The sequence below is a fragment of the Bubalus kerabau genome, chromosome 2 (assembly GCF_029407905.1).
Source record: "Bubalus kerabau isolate K-KA32 ecotype Philippines breed swamp buffalo chromosome 2, PCC_UOA_SB_1v2, whole genome shotgun sequence".
Classification (NCBI taxonomy): domain Eukaryota; kingdom Metazoa; phylum Chordata; class Mammalia; order Artiodactyla; family Bovidae; genus Bubalus; species Bubalus kerabau.
The window spans coordinates 153,133,811-153,153,265 of NC_073625.1; the positions used below are offsets into that span (position 1 = coordinate 153,133,811).

Genomic DNA, 19,455 nt, shown 5'->3' on the forward strand with positions numbered 1-19,455 from the left:
CCTTTCTTTGGGATTGGAATGAAAACTGACCTTTTCCAGTCCTGTGGCCACTGCTGAGTTTTCCAAATTTGCTGGCATATTGAGTGCAGCACTTTCACAGCATCATCTTTCAGGATTTGGAATAGTTCAACTGGAATCCCATCACCTCCACTAGCTTTGTTCGTAGTGATGCTTCCTAAGGCCCACTTGACTTCACATTCCAGGATGTCTGGTTCTAGGTCAGTGATCACACCATTGTGATTATCTGGGTCATGAAGATCTTTTTTGTACAGTTCTTCTGTGTATTCTTGCCATCTCTTCTTAATATCTTCTGCATTTGTTAGGTCCATACCATTTCTGTCCTTTATCAAGCTCATCTTTGCATGAAATGTTCCTTTGGTATCTCTGATTTTCTTGAAGAGATCTCTAGTCTTTCCCATTCTGTTGTTTTCCTCTATTTCTTTGCATTGATGGCTGAAGAAGGCTTTCTAATCTCTTCTTGCTATTCTTTGCAACTCTGCATTCAGATGCTTATATCTTTCCTTTTCTCCTTTGCTTTTTGCTTCTCTTCTTTTCACAGCTATTTGTAAGGCCTCCTCAGACAGCCATTTTGCTTTTTTGCATTTCTTTTCTATGGGAATGGTCTTGATCCCTGTCTCCTATACAGTGTCACGGACCTCATTCCATAGTTCATCAGGCACTCTATCTATCAGATCTAGTCCCTTAAATCTATTTCTCACTTCCACTGTATAATCATAAGGGATTTGATTTAGGTCATACCTGAATGGTTTAGTGGTTTTCCCTACTTTCTTCAATTTAAGGCTGAATTTGGCAATAAGGAGTTCATGGTCTGAACCACAGTCAGCTCCTGGTCTTGTTTTTGCTGACTGTATAGAGCTTCTCCATCTTTGGCTGCAAAGAATATAATCAATCTGATGTTGGTGTTGACCATCTGGTGATGTCCATGTATAGAGTCTTCTCTTGTGTTGTTGGAAGAGGGTGTTTGTTATGACCGGTGGATTTTCTTGGCAAAACTATATTAGTCTTTGCCCTGCTTCATTCCGTATTCCAAGGCCAAACTTGCCTGTTACCCCAGGTGTTTCTTGACTTCCTACTTTTGCATTCCAGTCCCCTATAATGAAAAGGACATCTTTTTTGGGTGTTAGTTCTAAAAGGTCTTTTAGGTCTTCATAGAACCGTTCAACTTCAGCTTCTTCAGCGTTACTGGTTGGGGCATAGACTTGGATTACTGTGATATTGAATGGTTTGCCTTGGAAATGAACAGAGATCATTCTGTCGTTTTTGAGATTGCATCCAAGTACTGCATTTCGGACTCTTTTGTTGACCATGATGGCCACTCCATTTCTTCTGAGGGATTCCTGCCCGCAGTAGTAGATATAATGGTAGAAGCTATTCCCACACTGTTGTGAAATGAAGGAGATTGCCATGGAGTTGTAACGGGCTTCTGCCATCTCTTTTTAGTTTGTTTGTTGTGTTTTTTGTTTGTTTTGGCTGTGCCTTATGGCTTGCAGGATCTTAGTTCCCCAAACCCAGGCTCACTTCAGTGAACTGCCAGGGAGTTCTCAATTTCTTCATATTATCTTATCATGTTATATTGATAATATCTTCATAGAGTACTTGCGTAATTAATTGACTTTTAAAAATAATTTGTTTTTGTAAAGGAGAGGTTGGTTGAGATTAAAGGAGATGGAGGGAGATGCTTGATCCATGTCCAGGCTAACAAAAAGGTAAGAGAAAGTCTGAAGTGAGGATTTGAGGGCAGAACTTGTTGGATTCATGCATTCATTTAGTTTCATTCCTAAAACTTCCATTGTACATTAACTATATACCAGGTATTGAGTAAAGGAATATTCAGGGTTCACAGAGAAGTAAATACAGATTGATAGTGCAGTGAGGTGAGCAGTAAGACCTAGCTATGCTAAGTGAATCAGAAAAGTACAAAAGATAGGAGAAGCTCCCCATGCCCATCCACGCACAAGAGTTGGCTTTCTGGCATTCCACTGAATCTGACCACTGCCATGGTTGGAAGCCAAGACTGACCCTGTGTGTGCCCTGTGCATTATATCAGGAACTGTAGGACTTCTAGTAAAGTAAGATCTGTGCTAAGGGTGGACAATAAAATCTCCTCCATAGCTAACAAAACTTTCTGAGCTCTAATGACATGAACAACAGGATTTTAGTACCTTTACCCATCTCTCTCTACCATTACTATGCACTTACTGTGATATTTTCAACTTCTTTAACAGCTTATAGTATCTTTCATTATTAAAGACATGAAATTTTTAGTGAAAATGCTCTCTGAAAGCTATCCACACTAAAATATACATATCAATCTGTAGGCAACAAATAAGGAACAAATAAATGGATGACCAAATAAATAAAGTCAGATTCCTCCTGAAATTTGATAAAATGGGGAAAGAGAGAAAGTAACTGCTGTAGCAGATTAATATTATGATATCAATCATTCCCCCCCCCCCCCATACTTCCCATTTGTCCTGTGATCTCTCCCTCAACTTCAGGCAGCAGAGGGTAACTCCTTCTAAGGCCTCGGGGAAGGAAGGTCACAACAGAGACGCAAAGAGTCCATTTTCACTCAACTCTTGAGTTTCAAACCGGATTTTTAAAATGTCTGGCACAGACAGTTGATTAAGAGGAAGGGTTTTTAAGGCTCAAAAGCTAAAACCAATGCCATTGACATTTGGTTTTAAAAGAAGACATGATGTCAGAATGAGGTGTCCTTCCTCTATTAGTCTGCAAGGGCAGCTGTAACAGAATACCATGGACTAGGTAGAAGATAACAGAATATTAAAGGCAGAAACTGATATTCCCACAGTTCTGGAAGCTGAAAGTCCAAGATCAAGGTGCCGGCAGTGTGCCTCTGATGAGGCCTTTCTTCCTGGCCTGTAAACTGATGCCATCTCACTGTGTCTTCACATGGTCTTTCTTCTGTCGGTGCCTTCCTGGTGTCTCTTCCTTTTTTATATGGCTCTAATCCAATAGGCCCCACCCTTATGACCTCATTAAACACTAATTACCCCCTTAAAGGTCTTATCTTCAAGTACAGTTACATTGGGGGTTAGGGCTACAAATAGGAGTTTGCGCAATGGGGAGAGTCACAGTTCAGTCCACAACACTTCCTTAAATTTGTTAGATGAGCTCTGTCCAAAAGAAATACAATGTGATTTAAATTTTCTAGTAGCTACATTTTTTAAAGTAAAAAGAAACAAATGAAATGAATTGTAACACTATTTTACATTTAATTCAACATATCCAAAATAGTATCATTTCAACATGTATGTAAGCTATATTAAAAATATTAATGAGATATTTTAGAATGTTTGCTTCAAATAAATCTTTAAAATTAGTGTGCATTTTTGCTTTGCGTCCATCCCATTTTGGACCAGCCACATTGTAAGAGCTCAGTAACCACACATGACTAGTGGATACTGTAGTGTTAGATAATCTCAAAGGAGAAGAGAGAAAAAGTCAAATATAAGACAGCAAGGGAGAGTAACTTAAGACTGAGGCTCCAGAGGCAGTTGGGTGGGGAGGAGTCAGGATGACTGTTAGAATCCTCAGAGAGTTTTGGGGATCTGAGAGCAGAGGGACCTGTGTTCACTTCTCAGGTGAGACCAAGGTAAACAGGAATGGGTAGAAGTAGCAACCAGATGTGTCTAAGACAGCCCCACAAGTCTCCAGAATGGCACTGGAGGACATCCAAGTTTCCCAATCCCTAAGAGAGGTCACCTCATGTGAAGAGTTGACTCATTGGAAAAGACTCTGAAGCTGGGAGGAATTAGGGGCAGGAGGAGAAGGGGACGACAGAGGATGAGATGGCTGGATGGCATCACCAACTCGATGGACGTAAGTTTGAGTGAATTCCAGGAGTTGGTGATGGACAGGGAGGCCTGGCATGCTGCAGTTCATGGGGTTGCAAAGAGTCGGACACGACTGAGAGACTGAACTGAACTGAACTGAAGAAAAGTGAAGACATGGCTCAGGAAGAATCACCTCAGTCAAGATAAGGAGCTGCTGGGACTTCCCCAGTGGTCCAGGGGCTAAGACTCCTCACTCCCAAGGCAGGGGGCCCCGGGATCGATCCCTGGTGAGGGAAGTAGATCCCACATGCCTCAACTAAGAGCTCATATTGCACAACTAAAGATCCCACGTGTCACAACTAAGACCTAGTGCAGCCAAATAGGTAAATGAAAATAAATTAAAAATAAACATACAGGAGAGCATAGATAAATTGAAATTTTTAAAGAAGATAAGGAGCTGCTATAGCAGGACTGATGACTGGGGATCACAGGAGCATGGACATGAACACTGAATGTCAGCCTAAAGGGGCATTTGTGAACCTGGTACTTCACCTTGTGTGGCACCTAGAACTTAGATGCCATTCTGGGGAGACGGGGGTTGGAGTTCTGATTTCATGGAATTTACCAGACATGGTGGAAAAAACTCAGAAGTCAACTTATCTACAATCTTCTGAACTATATTTTCATTATCAGGCAGAATAGAAGCCTGAAATAGCAGGTTCAGTGATCACTTTTTACGTTCAGTTTTGCTAAATGAAAACATAGCTCTGGCTGCTCCAGACTCTGTGCAAAGGGGAGCAGTAATTGCCAAAAAGGTGAAAGAGTCCCTCAAAGCGCAACCAGGGCTTTAAAGCCATGTAGCGGGGAGGCCTCTGTCAAGGCCCCAAGCCCAGCCCAGCAGAGGGAATGTAGGTTCAGGAGGAGCCCCAGGTCACTTTGTGGAGGTATTTTATTCTGATCATCTTTTTTTTTTTTCCCCCACACCTTATTTCTTCTCTGTTGTCTCTGTATTGATTCCGCAGAATTAACTGTCCCTTCCGTTAAGTTGGTGTTCCTGGGACAGCAGGAAGTTAAGGTTGTGAAACTGTTGGAATTTATTGCCCTGAGCCAGAGAGGGTAGACATCAGAAAACAAAGGACTTCACAGTTTAGCTGTCAATGAATTTGATTGGCCTCTCCAACACTGGCTTCCAGATTCCCAGGTTTGTGGCCATTTCTTTGTTCCCTGGCACAGATCTTGTTAAGCCTTTTTCCCAGGGCTGGACTCCTGGAGTACCAAATACACCCTTACTCTTACACTGCCCACGAGAGCAGAGGCCTCCTTAAGCTTGTCACCCAAGGTACCGCACTGCCTCTGCCCAGCCTAGGCCCTGTGGCTTTCTCCTACCAGGAAGTAAAACTGCTTCCTGCCCAGCCCCTCCTGTGGTCTGCCTTTGTGGGCAGCCTTGCTGTTCTCTTCTCAGTGCCCCAGATCTCCCTTCCACACACATCTCATGCAACAATGAAGCAAATGCAAAGCAGCAGGAGGTCAGTCGTGTATATCATCCACTGGGTGGGTATGCATCACCCCACTTTTTTCCCTTAAGTTTTAGAATTACAGCATTTTGGACCCAAAAGAGACTTAACAATCATGTAATTTTATGTGCCTGCTAATATTCAGAATTTTGAGACTTTATATTTGTTTATTGGTTCATTTTACTTTGGAAATTCTCAAAGGGCTATTAATTAAGGTGTTTTTGTAACAAGAAGCTTAGAGAGGAAAAGTCATTCCCAGGACTGTCACCTGTTGAGAAGATAGTAAAATCCGGGTCAGCTCAAATCTGGAGCTCCCAGCAATCAGTGACACGATAATCAGAGCACTGGTAACAAGAGAGTTAAGGGCTTCCCTGGTGGTTCAGTAGTAAAGAATCCACCTGTTAATGCAGGAGGCTCAAGAGACTGGGGTTTGATCCCTGGGTTGGGAAGATCCCCTGTAGAAGGAAACGGCAACGCACTCCAGTATTCTTGGCCTGGGAAATCCCATGAACAGAGGAGTTGGCAGGCTACAGTCTATAGGTCACAAAAGAGTCATACATGACTTAGCAACTAAACAAGAGTCATAACTAGACCAATATGTAATAGAATGATTGAGTTCAAGCAGATATGCCCTTAAGGATTGGATGGGACCAAAAGCAATATTAAAATAAAAAATTTGAAGGTAAAATTATGAAACCCCTAAAGGACCAGTTTGAACAACACTAAAATAAGTAAAGTCAACTACTGGAGTATGTAATTCTATATCTACACTCATTAGAGACTGACAGACTGTCATTGCTAAGTGAGTCTAACATAGCATTTCCCTCTAAACACCAGCAACTGGGCTCTGTATTTAACTAAGTAAGTTTCTTAATCCTGAGAAATCCATTCAAACATGACAGTAATGAGTGAGCCATTTTTAATATCTTTCTACTTTGTATATTGTGATCTAATAACATTCCGGACTTCTAACCTTCAAAGCATTTGTAAGCACTTGATAAAATACCTTTCACCATCTACCTAAGTCTAAAAATACCATTAATAACATTTTATGAGTAAGGATCTGATACAGAGACATCAGTGACTCATCATCAAGAGAGCCAAGATTTGCACCCAGTCATCTGGGTCTCTAGGCCAGTGACTACTTCATGTGGACAGCCTCACTTCCGCTGCCAAGAGATGAGTCAATTAATTAATCTGATGGCATAAACATCTTTACTAATTTGAATTTTCTCAATTACTTCTATAAAGACTAAAGTACATCGCACTGTATTTATCCAATAGAAATGTTTGAGTTTATGTATATATTAGATATATATGTTAAGTTTCTCAGTTGCATAAATTTATTTCCACTTATTCTGGATTTCTCAAGAAACCTCACCTTACATAAATATTTTAAAGAGGTAATTTAATTCAAAACATTAGATAAAACTAGTTAAAATATAACCATAGTTAATTTTAAGAAAACACCCTTAAAGGATGGTTCAGAGAAAAATTAACTGCAAAAGGGTCCGCCAATCTTTGTCAAGTAATGAAATTGTGTTCATTTGTTCAGTCATTGTCTTCATTTATTCAGTCTTCAATTGACTTCTCTACTATAATTTCTAAATTATACTTCAGAAAAATAAATAGATATCTATAAAATCATTAATAATCCATCTAAAGATTATTGTTCAGATTTTACTTAATAAAACATAATAGTGCTTCCATTATTGGAGTTTTATTTTTCTGATTCTAAGTGTACATGATGACATAGCTTCTTAAATATATTCTGCTGATGTTTTATTTCTTTGTAGCTATCAAAATAGTTGTCAAGTTATCATATGACCTAACATAAAATTTTAAATAAAGTTGGCACTTCATTTATAATATGATGCTGGAGAGTCTGCTTATTAACTACAAATTCAAAGTATTATGAAATCAAATATAAAATACCATGGTGTTATTTATTAGCCACATAACAAAGATTTACTACCTTCTCTTAATGGTATATTTTTCATTCAAACCAAAGACACGTTCAGCTTAGTCATGAGAAAGGTTAAAAGATGGAAGTTCCTCTTGCCAAGAATGAACAGTATAATGAATCAAAAAAATGTTGATTTAATAACAGGGACCAATGTTCAGGTGGAAATGGCTAGAAATCAAATATAGGAGGGCTTCTGTTTATAGGGAGAGCTGCAACTTCTCTCTCTTATTTCGCATCAAGCTTTATGCTAATACAAAAATGTAAAAGAGCAAGCCAAATGGTGGCAAGGAAGTCTGTTGGACATAAAATAGCATTGAGTTTTTCATTTTGAAATCAGTGCAAAAATGAAGAGCTAAAAACTTTTATCAATTAACTCAAGGGAGGATACTTGAAAGATCAAAAGGAGAATCAATTCCAAGAAGTAAATTGGGAACTCTAGATTTTTTTTTAAGACATCTCTATCACTGAATCATTTAAAAAGTAGGCTTTCTGTGATTATAGTTTCAGTGTAACTGTAAAATGTTATCATTCAAGGAATAGAGTTTCCCTTGGCTGTAAGTACAGAAAGTCACTGTATCACTCTGGCCAAGTAAATGTAGGTATCAACATCTCATTTTGCTTTTCTGTAAAATGGTGGTCTCCCCAGAAGCTGCTAGAAGAATGTATTAGGCAGTAATTGTAAAAGGCTTTGCCATCCTGATATACAGGTTGCATGCTAAGTAAAAATGATTACAAATGAAGTATCCTTCAAAAAAAACTTAAGGGATAAACAAAACTACTTTGGGGTTCCTCTAAAATGATAGTTTGAGCCCTGGGTCAGGAAAATCCTCTGGAGGAGGGCATGGCAATCCACTCCAGTATTCTTGCCTGGAAAAGTCCATGGACAGAAGAGCCTGGCAGGCTACAGTCCATGGGGTCACAAAAAGTCGGACACAACTGAAGTGACTTAGTACACAGGCTCACACGCAAGAATGATGGAGACTCAGAAAGAAACTTTGACTCAAATGTTCTTGAGCAGCCAGGGACTCAGCAGAGGAAGCTCTTCTTCAGCCATTTTTAGAGAATACTTGGAAAAGACAAAATGGAAAGGAAGTTATTTATATCCCAATAGTGATGTTTTCTACTAATGCCAGTGCATATTCATATATATTTATATAAAAATATGTTTTTTAAAAGACTATATTTTAAGTAAGACTGTATTTTTAAACTTTTCTGGAAAATCACCTTCATTCTCTAAGTGATTTTGCTGGTTTTGACTACACTGGGATATGAGAAATTAGTTCAGTTAAGTTAGGATCATTATCCTAATAGGAATATCAATATTAATTAAATCAGTGAGAAAGGTCTACAAGACAGGTTGGGATGGAAGGAGCATGGACTTTGGAGTCAGGCAGACCTGTGTTGGAAAACTGCCTCTGCTGCTTGCTAGCTTTGGACAAACTACTTAACCTCCTGAGTCTCAGTTTCCTTGTCTGTAAAACAAATACTGTAATAATACCTCCTTCTTAGGGCTGCTGTGAAGGTTAGATGAGGTTACATTCGACAAGTACCTTACGTATTCAGAACCTGCCTGTCCATTATGCACTTGTAAGCAATAACGATTTTAGTTTTGAATCCTGTACTTAAACGTCGTGCACCTAAATGATCCTGTCTGAGATCATCTTGTCCAGAGGTTCATTAGTACTTTTACATGATGGAAGCAGGTCAAGATTTTCCTAACTCCAAGTGCTATAGAAAACTCTTAAGGGATAATTATTCTTTTCATGATCAATTTTAAGGTTCTACTAGTACTTAATGAATTTTATACAGGATACCCATTTTATAAGTTTTTCAAAGCAAATGTTATTTGTATATGAATTCCAGAAAAACATCTACTTCTGTTTCATTGACTGTACAAAAGGCTTTGACTCTGTGGATCACAATAAACTGGAAAATTCTTAAAGAGATGGGAATAGCAAACCATCTTATCTGTCTCCTGAGAAACCTGTATGCAGGTCAAGAAGCACCAATTAGAACCTTACATAGAACAGCTGACTGGTTCAAAATTGGGAAAGGGGTATGTCAAGACCATATATTGTCACCTTGTTTATTTAACTTACATGCAGAGTTATTGTTGTTCAGTCGCCCAGTCTTGTCTGACTCTTTGTGACCCCATGGACTTCAGCATGCCTGGCCTTCCTGTCCCTCACCATCTCCTGAAGATTGCCCAAGTTCACGTCCATTGTTTCAGTGATGCCATCCAGCCATCTTGTCCTCTGCTGCCCTCTTCTCCTTCTGCCTTCAATCTTTCCCAGCATCAGGAACTTTTCCAAAGAGTCAGCTGTTCATATCAGCTGACCAAAAATACTGGAGTTTCAGCTTCAGCATCAGTCCTTCCAGTGAGTTTTAAGGGTTAATTTCGCTTAAGATTGACTGGTCTGATCTCCTAGGTGTCCAAGGGATTCTCAAAAGTCTTTTGTTGGATAGCATCACCGATTCAATGGACTTGGGTGAACTCTAGGAGATAGTGAGAGACAAGGAGGCCTAGCGTGCTGCAGTCCATGGGGTCACAAAGATTTGGACATAACTTAGCAACTGAACAAGAACAACATGTAAATATATACACATATAATAAATACATGTATATATATATTTTATTATTCTTTTTTGATAGAAAACCACTGACAGCCTGTAGGATATGTCCTGTATTTTCAGGATGTTAGGGATTAGACATTTGAACTCTCACCCAGTCTAACAACTTCTCTTTACCAATGAGGAAACTGAGGTCCAGAGAGTTTGAAAAACTTGTCAAAAATAACACAGTGCTAGAATTATGAATAAAACTCATGTCCCTTGACTATCAATCCAATTCTTTTAGTGCCTTTATTTTTTACTTATTTTTTATGTTTATTGAGATGTGATTTACATATCATTCACCAATTTTAAGTATATAAATTGATGACTTCTGACAAATGCATACAGTCTACATGTCTACCATAATAGATATGTCGCGCGAGTGTATGTTCCTCGGTTCTTTGTCTCGTCACAACAAAGATTTGGAGCGACGGACATTAAAGCCCTCAGCGTGTCACAGCTCTTGGGTCTTGGACAAACTGTGCTACAGCTCTTAGGCAAATCAGTGTTACAGCTCTATTTTATTTAGAAGATAGCAGGAGAATCCAAGACTTGAAGAGAAGAGAGTGGAGGAGTGCGTGGGGAGGGAGGGAGAGAGAGTGAGAGAGAGACGGAGAGAGAGAAAGAGAGAGAGAGAGATAGAGCACATGCACGCGGGAGAGAGTCCGTGAGAAAGTGCTTTGGCTCCTCCTTTTATATATGTTTTTTTTCCTCCACCTGGGCCTGCCCTATGCAAATTGGGCTTAGCCAGGAGTGCTGTTTGCTCTGCCTGAAGTCTTCACTCTGGTCCTCGGACCTTCCTTTGACCTTCCTTGTCTTTTAGCCACTGCCATTTTGGACTCCTTTTCCCTAGTCTACCTACCTAACAGATATAATCATAAGCATACCACTTACCATTCTTAAACTATTTGCCATATCCTCTAGTATTTTGCAATTAAAGAATGCATGTTTATGATTATTAATAACTTTTTTTTACAATTTTAAAGTCATAGTGTATATAAAATAAAATACAAGTATACATTATTTCACTCCCTATTCCACTACCCACAGTCAGCTCTCAAAAACTTCTGGAAAGTCTCAAACAAATACTTTACATCTTCTTAAGATAAATGATCAGAGAAGGCAATGGCACCCCACTCCAGTACTCTTGCCTGGAAAATCCATGGATGGAGGAGCCTGGTAGGCTGCAATCCATGGGGTCGCGAAGAGTCGGATGTGACTGAGCGACTTCACTTTCACTTTTTATTTTCATGCACTGGAGAAGGAAATGGCAACCCACTCCAGTGTTCTTGCCTGGAAAATCCCAGGGACGGGGAAGCCTGGTGGGCTGCTGTCTATGGGGTCGCACAGAGTCGGACACGACTGAAGCGACTTAGCAGCAGCAGCAGCAACAAGATAAATGATATTGTATTATATATTTTAATTAGAAATGTCAACTACAAATTGGAGCTTGCCAAGGGCATTTGCCATCTGCCTCTGAGGAGATTGAATCCTGGGCTCTGCAGCTATTGACCTTCAACATGCCCTGAAGGGAGTTAGGGTAGAGAATGAGGCACTTTGTGCTCCAGGGAAACTGGGGGAACAGGTCTTTTGATAGTTAGATATTTTTAGAAACTGATTTCATGATCCCAATCCTTGCATCTCCTCATATCTAGAAAACCAGGAAATCCCTTCATGGTGACATCAGCTCCTCGTGACTAGCAGAAAACCTTTTGTAAGATTAGTGCTCCGTTGAATGTCAACTCCCCCGTCACCAAAATCACATATATAGACCTTCCCCCAGTACCTTTTTGGAGCAGTTTCTCAGAGCTCTCTGAGGTGCTGTCTCCCAGGCTGCAGTCCTCATTTTGCCCCAAATAAAACTTGACTCGCAACTCTCACATTATGCATCTTTTTTAAGTGAACAGAAATTGATTATATTCTCTATTATAGATATACACATACAGCATAGATAGATAAATATTTTGCTCTATTAGTACTAAATATGTATAGTTTCCTAAAGAGTGACACAGAATCTCTCATTTATGCCTTTTCTATGCTCCCATAGGCCGGAAACTTATTTTCCCCTATCTTTCTTTGTCTAAAACAAAACTCAGTTTTAGTTAGTTTTGATTTTATATACCAAGAGGCACACTGTGCTTAATTATAAAATAATATTTAGTGATTTTTTTTTTCTTTTGTCTCTTTACTTCCTAAACTACTCTACTTTCTATAATCTTCTTTTCAGGGAGTATTTTATTATTCTTTGTATTCCCAAACCTAGAACTATTGGCAAAATAAACACTTGGGGTTTTTTTTTCTAGTTATATTGAAGTATACAGCATAATTATTTGACTTGCACACATCATAAAATTATTATCAAATAAGTTTAGTGAAAATCCATCATGTCATATAGATACAAAATTAAAGAAATAGAAAAAAATTTTTCTTAGTGCCTTTAAATGAAACTTAAAAGACAGTATAACACACTGCTGCTTTTTAAACTAAAGTTCCCGATCAGAGATTTTAAATGTCTCCTTGGCAGGCAGTATATGTGATACATCTTTGTGTTCACACTGGTCCTAACAGAGTTATTTGGAATAGTGAGTGCTCAATACAAAAATTAATGGATCTTTCTTAAGGTTATCAGTGTGTGTGACTTTTTCTCTTTTGAAGGGTGGGATAGTTCAACAAAATTGGATTTTGCTATATATAATGGTCAGAAATGACATCAAATTTATGATGACATAAGCAAATGAATAATAGAATAGTTGTCTGGAATTTTTCAAAATTACCTGGCTACTGTAACCAACCAGGACCTGGTGGGGCTCCTGGACATGGAAGCCTTTCTGTGCCCCATTTCTTGTTTGTAGGGAATGGATTCTAGCCTTCATAATCTTCCTTGAATTCCAAAGGTCAGATTTGAACAGTTATTAATCAAGGGAGGAACAGCCAAGAAACCACCTGAGATAAGATTAAAGGAACGTCATTAGAGGTTCAGAAAATCTCATCAAAATTAGGAGACCAATTGAGATGAGATTAGAGTGCTGGCCCTGCACACACATCTTAATCTTATCAGCCAACCCACCATTGAACTTTTACTATAAAACTCCTCATCAAATCCTCCTGGGTTGGGACACAATGGCTTCCCTGGTGGCTCAGAGGTTAAAGCATCTGCCTGCAATGCAGGAGACCTGGGTTTGATCCTTGGGTCGGGAAGATCCCCTGGAGAAGGAAATGGCAACCCACTCCAGTATTCTTGCCTAGAAAATCCCATGGATGGAGGAGCCTGGTTGAGGGACACAGGAGCCCTCTGTTTCCCCCTTTGCCTGACAAAGCAGTAAAGCTATTCTTTTGTACTTCACCCAAAATTCTGTCTCAAGATTTGATTTGGCGCTGCTATATAGAGGTCAAGCTTTTGGTATCACTACTAGTATGGATGATACTAAAAGTCCCTTTTTTCTAAAGAATGAAGATTGAGAGTCCCCTCGCAATCCAGTGGTTAAGATTCCATACTTTCAGTGCATGGAGCACGGGTTCCCCTGGTCAGGGCACTAAGATCCCGTATGCCTTGCAGTACTGCCAGAAATAAATAAAGAGTGAAGATTATGTTTTTGTACTTAACCAGTTGCCTACAAATTTCACATTTCTTTCCTTATCTGCATTGAGTCTTGGTCTGTGTCTTTCTGAGGTCATGCATCTTGATGAAAACTGGAAAATAAAGAAACCATCGAGATGTTGATACAATCACAGAATAAATGAACAAATAAGCATACAGTTGTGATCAGTTCTAGAAATTATGCCTATTGACTTGCATCACAGTATTATATTTACTTGGTAAATTTACATAGAAAAGCCATTCCAACCTTTGCAGTATTGCAAAGCCACTAGAAGGTAATGGCACCCCACTCCAGTACTCTTGCCTGGAAAATCCCATGGATGGAGGAGGCTGATAGGCTCCAGTCCATGGGGTCGCTAAGAGTCGGACATGACTGAGTGACTTCACTTTCACTTTTCACTTTCATGCATTGAAGAAGGAAATGGCAACCCGCTCCAGTGTTCTTGCCTGGAGAATCCCAGGGATGGGGGAGCCTGATGGGCTGCCATCTCTGGGGTCGCACAGAGTCTGACTCGACTGAAGCGACTTAGCAGCAGCAGCAGCAGCAACAGCCACTAGAATCCATGATCTTGAAGATAATGTGACAACATGGGGGGAAATGTTTGTATTCTAATATTTCACTAGGAAATCAGTATTCATTGTCAGATAATTTTATAGAAGAGAATTCTGCATAGAAAAGGAGCAAAAAGGAAATATACCAAAATAATAACAGTGTCTATGTTAAGGTGGTGTCAGGCAGTCTCTACTTCTTTCTTATGTCTAGTTGTATTATTTCTGTAACAGAAAACAAATTTACAAGGGCAAAGAAAACGAGTTCTAGAAGAAAGTATAGGAAACATGTATAATATCATATAAGAAACGAATTGCCAGTCCAGGTTCGATGCAGGATGCAGGATGCAGGATACTTGGGGCTGGTGCACTGGGATGACCCAGAGGGATGGTACAGGGAGGGAAGTGGGAGGGGGGTTCAGGATGGGGAACACGTGTACACCCATGGCGGATTCATGTTGATGTATGGCAAAACCAATACAATATTGTAAAGTAAAAAAAAATAATAATAATAATATATAAATGATAAATGGTTAAAAATAAATAAATATCTGTTACACATGGCAGCCTTAAATCTGCTGAAAAACCACCCTACATCTTACATTAACAGTTCCCCACATTGTTTTATCCCAGAATTCTATTATCCCAGAGTAAATTCTAAAATTAAACATTTTGTAATCTCCCTAGCCCCTGACTCTAAGGTGAGGTCCCATACCTTAGTTTCTGCCTCTCAGTTGTGCCGGTCAGAAAATACCTGTAGAGCAGACAGGGCCCAGACATCCATTCTGCTGGCACAATTGGCTTCAGTGTCATGGTTCTGGGGTCAGCAGTGGGAGCAGTATCTTTTCCATTGCAAAAAAAGACTGCTGGGTTCTGGGGCTGCTGGTACTTGGCCTCGAACCTGTTCCTCCAGCCTTTCCAATGATTATCTGGGCTTTCTAATCTCCCTTCATAAATCCCTTCTCATTTAAATAACCTAGACTCAATTCTTTGTCTACACTTAAAAGTGCTAACAGTTAGAGGAGGCTAACAAAAATAGAGTTCACTTAAGAAAAGAATAAGAAAGGGTGACATAATTAAAGACAAGATTATTCTGAATTTCAAAAGAACATTATGATCAGATTTCCCTGGCAGTCCACTGGTTAAGACTCCTATTCCCTGTGCAGAGGGCACAGGTTTGATCCCTGGTCAGGGAACTAATATCTCAACATGCTACACAGAATGACCAAAAAAAAAAAAAAAAATTTGAGATCAAATAAAAGACCTTTACAGCAGATAGAAGTCATGAGTGACATTTCTGGCCAGAGCATCTAAGCATTGGTATGAGAATCTGCAGCTCTCTCTTCTGCTGCAGCAGCCATGGGATCTCATGTTCTAATAATGCAACAATAAGATATTGGACTCCCCATCAGTCCAGGTACTTAAGAGACTGTGTGGAAAAGAGCCCACCACTGACCCAGAGAGCACGGTTAACATGAGCAAGACAGAAAATTGTTAGGTGAGGCCACTGAGATTTGAGAGTTAATTTGCTATCATGACATAGATAGCCTAGCCTAACCAAAGCCTGATTAATACACAGTGGTATCAAAAATGGGATATATTCAATGATCAAAATAAATATATAAGTTTGAAAGTCTTGTATGATTATAAAACATTTTAATCTAATACAAGTAAATCAAGCAAAGCATGGATTAAGGATTCGTTGTCATTTTTTATCAAGTAAAGCTATCTGGGTTTACCTGAAAGTAATAACAACAGAAATGTAGCACATTGTGAAAATGTCTAAATATTTAATGGTCTTAAAAACAACAAATAGGTTATGCATTTCAATTCTCACATTATAAAAAAATAGAATTTGTGATACATGTTAATTTTATTAAAATAATCCTTCCCAAAGCAGTATGAAATAATAAAAAAGCAAATCACTTTTACTTATTGTGAAATTCTGATGATCTGTAAAGAGAATTGTGAGAAAATTGCTAGCAGGATTTATTGAAATTGCTTTGGGCAAAACTAAAAGAGACATGAACGCAACACTCACTGGGACAGATTCATCAATGTCTGCTTGCTTCTGCAGTCCTTTTCATTTCCAAATGTCTGCTTCAGCCTCTACAACAGTAGTTTTTCTTTTCTTTTTTTTTTTTGCTCAGTAGTAACAGACCTTTATTTCATAAAATGTGTACTCTGCCTTCACCTGAAATAGCCACTGACAAGGTTATTTTCTATCTGCCTGTTATAATCAGCACTGTCCTGTCTGCACTGAGTGACCTGGGCCACTGGGCCAACACCGGCAGAGGAAATCATCATCGCTGTTCTGTTGTTCGGATGCTGCTGCTGCTGCTGCCGCCAAGTCGCTTCAGTCGTGTCCGACTCTGTGCGACCCCATGGACTGCAGCCCACCAGTCTCCTCCGTCCATGGATTTTCCAGGCAATGTTACCAGTGTTCAAACACCTTGATAAATGATCCTTTACCATTTCTTAAAGACTAAAGGGGTTTTGAAAGAGTTGGCTTTGTTTTGTTTTGTCTGTAGTGTTGTGGTTGTTAAGTTGCTAAGTCATGTCCAATTCTTTGCAATCCCATGGACTGCAGCATGCCAGGCCTCCCTCTCCCTCACTGTCTTCCAGAATTCGCCCAAGTTCATGTCTATTGAATCGGTGATGCTATCCAACCATCTCATTCTCTATAGTCCCCTTCTCCTCCTGCCTTCAATCTTTCCCAGCATCAGGGTCTTTTCCAATAAGTCTATAGTAGAGAAGAGCCAATGAGAAAAAATGGGTTTAAAATAGGAGAGATTTCTACTGGCCATAAAGAACTTCCAGACTACTAAAATAAAATGATACTGGAATGGGTTATTGAGGGAGACTGCCTGGTCTTTTGTCAGGCACATCATTAAGAAAGACTAACTTTTTAATAAAAGAAAAAAATAAACAAATGGGACCTAATCAAACTTATAAGCTTTTGTACAGCAAAGGAAACTATAAGCAAAATGAAGAGACAACCTAAGGACTGGGTGAAAATATTTGCAAATGATTCAGTCAACAAGGGCTTAATTTCTAAAATATGCAAACAGATCATACAACTCAATAACGAAAAAAAAAATCAAAAAATGGGCAGAAAACCTAAATAGACAATTCTCCAAAGAAGATATACAGATGGCCAACAGGCACATGAAAAGATGCTCAACATTGCTAATTATTAGAGAAATGTATATCAGAACTACAATGAGATACCACCTCACACTGGACAGAATGGTCATCATTAAAATTATACAAATAATAAATGTTGGAAAGAGTACAGAAGAAAGGAAACAGTCTTACATTCTTGGTGGGAATGTAAATTGGTGCAGCCACAATGGAAAATGATATAGATATTCCTCAAAAAACAGAGTTGCCATATGATCCTGCAATCCCACTTCTGGGCATATCCCAGAGAAAACTATAATTCAAAATGACACATGCGCCTCAGTGTTCATAACAGTACTATTTACAATAGCCAAGACATGGAAGCAACCTAACTGTCCATTGACAGATGAATGAATAAAGAAGATGTGGTACATATATGCAACGGAATACTCAGTTCAGTTTAGTTCAGTTCAATCGCTCAGTCAAGTCCAACTTTGCGACCCCATGAACCGCAGCACGCCAGGCCTCCCTGTCCATCACCAACTCCCGGAGTCCACCCAAACCCATATCCATTGAGTCGGTGATGCCATCCAACCATCTTATCTTCTGTCATCCCCTTCTCCTCCTGCCCTCAATCTTTCCCAGCATCAGGGTCTTTTCAAATGGGTCAGCTCTTCGCATCAGGTGGCCAAAGTATTGGAGTTTCAGCTTCAACGTCAGTCCTTCCAATGAACACCCAGGACTGATCTCCTTTAGGATGGACTGGTTGAATCTCCTTGCAGTCCAAGGGACTCTCAAGAGTCTTCTCCATCACTACAGTTCAAAAGCATCAATTCTTCGGTGCTCAGCTTTCTTCACAGTCCAACTCTCACATCCATACATGACCACTGGAAAAACCATAGCCTTGACTAGACAGACCTTTGTTGGCAAAGTAATGTCTCTGCTTTTCAATATACTATCTAGGTTGGTCATAACTTTCCTTCCAAGGAGTAAGTGTCTTTTAATTTCATGGCTGTAATCACCATCTGCAGTGATTTTGGAGCCCAAAAAAAACAAAGTCTAACACTGTTTCCACTGTTTCCCCATCTATTTCCCATGAAGTGATGGGACCAGATGCCATGATCTTCGTTTTCTGAATGTTGAGCTTTAGCCAACTTTTTCCCTGTCCACTTTCACTTTCATCAAGAGGCTCTTTAGTTCTTCTTCACTTTCTGCCATAAGGGTGTTATCTGCATTTCTAAGGTGATTGATATTTCTCTCCGCAATCTTGATTCCAGCTTGTGCTTCCTCCAGGCCAGCATTTCTCATGATGTACTCTGCATGTAAGTGAAATAGCAGGGTGACAATATACAACCTTGACGTACTCTTTTTCCTATTTGGAACCAGTCTGTTGTTCCATGTCCAGTTCTAACTGTTGCTTCCTGACCTGCATATACGTTTCTCAAGAGGCAGGTCAGGTGGTCTGGTATTCCCATCTCTTTCAGAATTTTCCACAGTTTATTGTGATCCACACAGTCAAAGGCTTTGGCATAGTCAATAAAGCAGAAATAGATGTTTTTCTGGAACTCTCTTGCTTTTTCGATGATCCAGAGGATGTTGGCAATTTGATCTCTGGTTCCTCTGCCTTTTCTAAAACCAGCTTGAACATCTGGAAGTTCACTGTTAACGTATTGCTGAAGCTTGGCTTAGAGAATTTTAAGCACCACTTTACTAGTATGTGAGATGAGTGCAATTGTGCGGTAGTTTGAGCATTCTTTGGCATTGCCTTTCTTTGGGATTGGAATGAAAACTGACCTTTTCCAGTCCTGTGGCCACTGCTGAGTTTTCCAAATTTGCTGGCATATTGAGTGCAGCACTTTCACAGCATCATCTTTCAGCATTTGAAAGAGCTCAACTGGAATTCCATCACTTCCACTAGCTTTGTTTGTAGTGATGCTTCCTAAGGCCCACTTGACTTCACATTCCAGGATGTCTGGCTCTAGGTGAGTGATCACACCATGATGATTATCTGGGTTGTGAAGATCTTTTTTGTACAGTTCTGTGTATTTTTGCCAGGTCTTTTTAATATCTTCTGCTTCTGTTAGGTCCCTACCATACTCAGCCTTAAAAAAGAATAAATGTCATTTGCAGCAGCACGGATGGACCTAGAGATTGTCATACTGAGTGAAGTAAGTCAGAAAGAGGTCAAACAATACATGATATCACTTATATGTGGAATAAAATATGGCACAAATGAACTTATCTTCTAAATAGAAACAGACTCACAGAACAGAC

The 19,455-nt window shown here is 39.5% G+C and overlaps 1 long non-coding RNA gene across 1 annotated transcript in view; it reads right to left on the reverse strand.

Annotated features, from left to right (window-relative positions):
• The window catches only part of LOC129643952 (uncharacterized), a 29,794-nt gene extending 14,886 nt beyond the window's left edge, over window positions 1–14,908 (reverse strand). Inside the window, exons 1-4 of the long non-coding RNA XR_008710625.1 lie at window positions 14,774–14,908; window positions 13,516–13,601; window positions 12,686–12,854; window positions 11,698–11,801 (exon numbers count right to left, since the gene is read on the reverse strand). This is a non-coding gene — a long non-coding RNA (uncharacterized LOC129643952). The remainder of the gene's footprint in view (window positions 1–11,697; window positions 11,802–12,685; window positions 12,855–13,515; window positions 13,602–14,773) is intronic.
• Window positions 14,909–19,455: the final 4,547 nt, after the last annotated feature.